The sequence below is a fragment of the Oryctolagus cuniculus genome, chromosome 20 (genome assembly GCF_051225735.1).
Source record: "Oryctolagus cuniculus isolate XC-2025 breed Fujian yellow rabbit chromosome 20, ASM5122573v1, whole genome shotgun sequence".
Taxonomy (NCBI): Eukaryota; Metazoa; Chordata; class Mammalia; order Lagomorpha; family Leporidae; genus Oryctolagus; species Oryctolagus cuniculus.
This window is the reverse complement of record NC_142886.1, coordinates 54,235,142-54,239,565: the sequence shown is the minus strand read 5'-3', so window position 1 is coordinate 54,239,565 and position 4,424 is coordinate 54,235,142. Positions and strand designations below refer to the sequence as shown.

At 46.3% G+C, this 4,424-nt stretch overlaps 1 pseudogene; it reads left to right on the top strand.

Moving 5' to 3' along the window:
* The first annotated feature begins 3,446 nt into the window (after positions 1-3,446).
* LOC149120231 (immunoglobulin heavy variable 3-23 pseudogene) lies at positions 3,447-3,990 on the top strand (annotated as a pseudogene).
* The last annotated feature ends 434 nt before the right edge of the window (positions 3,991-4,424 follow it).

Genomic DNA, 4,424 nt, shown 5'->3' with positions numbered 1-4,424 from the left:
AACTGCCTTCATTTATCATCTCCATAAACCACTGGAAAGTGCAACAGCCATCTTCAGAGATCTGAATCTTCATGATTGGCCATTGTTGCCATTTAGTTTTCATGAATGCTTTATATATAATAATTTGAGATAGACATATGAGCTGCAATGATATGTGTTGAAAATGTATTCTGAGTTAAATTATGAAGTCAGACTTATTTACACGCTCATCACAAAACCAGGATGTAGTTGGATCCATTATCCTTTCTCTTGTTTCTTGGTTGCCTGTACTTTGGAGATTATCAAACTATCATTACCCAAACCAATGGGAACTTGCTTTGGTCCAGTGTTTTCCTCTAGAACTTTACAGTCTCAGGTCTTGCCTTTAAGAGTTTCATCCTGTTCACTCTCTTTGGGATACCGGTGTGAGATGACAGCATGATGAATTATTTTCAGGTGCATTCAAGTTTCCCCGACACCATGAAATTCCGCATTCAGTTTCCTGAAACATTTCAGATGACCTCATTGCATGAATCCATGGGAAGCACAGGTGGACATTTGTTCAAGGAATGATCTGTTTGGAAAGTGTGTAGTGTGGAATTACAGGTTCTGTTTCTGCTCCAGTGTGGTGGAATCCCCTACACTGTGGTGTTTCAGGGTGAGCAGAGGGGGACTGTCCAGGGCCCTGACTCCGGGGCCAGAGTCACCATCCCTGGGATCTAGGTGCCAGGGGCTGCCACACACTGACCCACCTGGTGAGCTGAATCAGTGCTATGTGAAGAGCAAACCCTGGACCATTTGTCTAGAGTCCCTGCTCCTCCCTCCCTGGCTCCCCCTGCATGTCCTCATCAGTACTTCATCCTTACCAAGAGAAAATAACTCCTCTTCTGTCAAGTTCATACTCCTCAAGGGGAAACCAAGTTCCTGCAGCCAGAAATGCCCAGTGCAGCGATCCCCTGTGTTTTACAGGATATTTTCTGCTAAACTGCAATTGATCTGCCCTGAACAGTTCTTACAGAAACTGCAGGCAGTCACTCACCTCATGCAGCAATGTGTGTTCTGAGTGACTCCCATCTAACTCCAGAGACACAAAAATTCCTACTAAATTAAAACAGTTGTCACATCTCTGCCTTTTCTGAGAGAAGATTGACAAACAGAAAGTGTTTCTATTTAGCTGGGGACAGTTTTCATGCATTCGCCCACAGAATTCATTGACACAATCCACCATCTGACACAGTGAATTCCATTGTTCTGTGAGAACACCTCATATCTACAGTACTAGAAAATGTGAAATTTAATTTGTCAGATATCTACAGTCACAAGAAATTGCCCCAACAAGAGAATTCACTCAAATTATAACTGATAGAAACATATTCCATTTGTGTAAACACCACGACAGAGTCTCCCACCAGGTGCTGAGGGGCTGTCAGTTGTATAAGATGCTGGGTCCCCAGGGTGACAAATGGCAGGACTGCACCATGGTGAGAAGAGGGAGGTCCTGTCTGGGCAAGCACGACTGGGGTCTCTGATGGCTGTGTTTTCAAGGAGTTGGCAGGTGGGCCTTGGGAGGTCCATGAACTAACGTCTTGTGAAACCAGTTGGACACAGGGAGATTGGGGGGTAACTAAACAGCACAGAGAGAGGTTTCCATGGGCGTGATCTGAGTGAAGACAGGGGCTCTTCTAAAATGACTCAGCGTCACACATGGGAGGGGAGGAATTTGAGAGGGCAGTGGTGGGGCAGTTGTGCCAGCTGGACATGACAGATAAACTCTCACGTGCTGATGAACTCACAGCCCTCGTGACTGCATTAGTACCAGGAATGATTGCAACACCACGTAATTTTCTTCTTAGAATAAAACCACAGGCAGATGCAAGACAAGTCAACAGAGAATTGTCCCTTCAAAATAGATTTCATAAATGTTAAATTGACAAATAGTACCTGAATCTCTATGTGAGGTATAAGGAAAGGTGTTGATGTGGATTTATTTCATCAGGAATTCTAGAGTCAGATGAACTCACAAGTCCTTCTTAGCCACACTACTGTTCTTTGTGATTGAATGACAAATGCCTACTCCTGCAGGAACTGGAAAGAACACAATAAAGCTTCATAACTATTTTCCCCGTGCTGTGCAGTAGATCTCTCGACGTGCCTCTCTGGTCACTGAAAACTCTCTGTGCTTGCAGGAATGTGGTCCCTTTTTTTCTCTACTCCCAGTCTCGGGTATCTGTATTTTTACTTCCTGCCTTTGTGATTCACTTTTGTGGATTCCATATATAATTGAGATCATCAGGGCCAGTGCTGTGGTGTAGTGGGTAAAGCCTCTGCCTTCAGTGCTGCCATCCCATATGGACGCCAGTTGGAGTCCTGGCTGTTCCACTTCCAATCCAGCTCTCTGTTGTGGCCTGGGTAGGCAGTAGAAGATGGCTGACATCTTCAGCTCCTGAATCCTGTGGGAAACCCAGAGGAGGCACCTTGCTCCTAGATTTGGATGGGTGCAGCTCTGACCATTGTTACCATTTGGAGAGGGAGCCCATGGATGAAGGACTTCTCTCTTTCTCTCTGACTGCCTCTCCTTCTTTCTCTGTGTAACTCTGACTTCAAAGAAATTAAATAAATCTTTATAAAAATGAGAAAAATCACTTGGTATAGAACTACATTTAAAAAAAAACAAAAAATAAAATAATTAACCTTAAATGAATCTACTGGCAGTCTTTCATCAGTTTAAAAGTGGAGGACAGGAATTAGGACACAATTGGCTAAGTCCCCACCACAGACACGCCTGCTCCCATATGACTGCTGCTTCAGCACAGCGACACGGCTTCACACCTTTTGATGATAAAGCATCATGTGAAAACTGTACCTGTCGCTACAAGCTAATGAGGCCCTACCACCTACGTAGGAAACACAGACCCAGTTTGTTGCTCCAGGATTTAGAAAGGCTAAGTCCTAGATGTTGTAGGCATTTGGTATTGTGCAGCTGTCAATCCAAAGGCAGAAATCTCCCATTGTCAACTCACTGTCCATCTCTACATTTCTGTTTCTCTCACCCATTCTCTCTTTGTCACTGTTCCAATGTTATTATCATAGTTCATAATGAACCAATGGTTACTTTACAATGAAGGACATGATATTGCTAACACTGGACATTAAGGGTACACACATATTAGAATGAAATGAAGTCATTGTCTACAACTGTTAAAACAAAATGAGAACATAAAATTCATATGATCTGAATCCTATCATAGCCATCACCCTCACCCCCAGGACACCACATCTGCCCTGGGCACTGTCCTGTCTGAGGCGTCTGACCCCATGCCTGCTATATAGGGGCAGCACATGCAAATAGGGCCTCCCTCTGCCCATGAAACCAGCCCAGCCCTCACCCTGCAGCTCTGGCACAGGAGCTCCAGCCCCAGCACTCCCAGGTGTCCACTCAGTGATCGCACTCAACACAGACGCTCACCATGGAGACTGGGCTGTGCTGGCTTCTCCTGGTCGCTGTGCTCAAAGGTAATGATGGAGAGTGGGGCACTGAGTCTGGGAGAGGATGTGAGTGACACGGAGAGTGTGAGTGACAGTGTCCTGACCAGGACGTCTGTGTTTGCAGGTGTCCAGGGTCAGGAGCAGCTGAAGGAGTCTGCGGGAGGCCTGGTCCAGCCTGGGGGATCCCTGAAACTCTCCTGCAAAGCCTCTGGAATCGACTTCAGTAGCAATGCAATTGGCTGGGTCCGCCAGGCTCCAGGGAAGGGGCTGGAGTGAATCGGGTACATTGATCCTGTTTTTGGTAGCACAGACTACGCGAGCTGGGTGAATGGCCGATTCACCATCTCCAGCGACAACGCCCAGAACACGCTTTATCTTGAAATGAACAGTCTGACAGCCGCGGACATGGCCACCTATTTCTGTGCGAGAGACACAGTGAGGGGCCCTCAGGCTGAGCCCAGACACAAACCTCCGTGCAGGGGCGCGCGGCTCCACCAGGGGGAGCAAAGGAACCACCGAGCCTAGATTCCAGTCATGCACAGGTGCAGAGGGAGATTAAGACCTGGCTTCCTGTCAGGGAATTGGGGTTTCCTCTCCTACAGTTTTGAGGGAAGAATTCGACTTTATGATTCTGTCCCTGCCACTGATTTCACTGACGTAGAGAAGTTTGATGTGACAGGAAAAATCCTAAATGGACAAATTCTTGTTCATGTATGATAACAGTGGTCACCAGGGTCAGAGATGTGGGCTATCTGGGGAGAGCCCGTGAGTGTCGTCCAGTCTGACACAGGACAGCATTCTCAGGACACTGCCAAATTTAGGACAATTTTGGTTTTCCCTTCAAATGCAGAGAGAGCCAATCCAGAGTCTTGATTTATTTCCTCAATTATATAAGTCATCCCACTCCTCCTGGCAAAGTAGCCAGTGTGTTGAATTGAACCAACCATCTTATTTTAAAC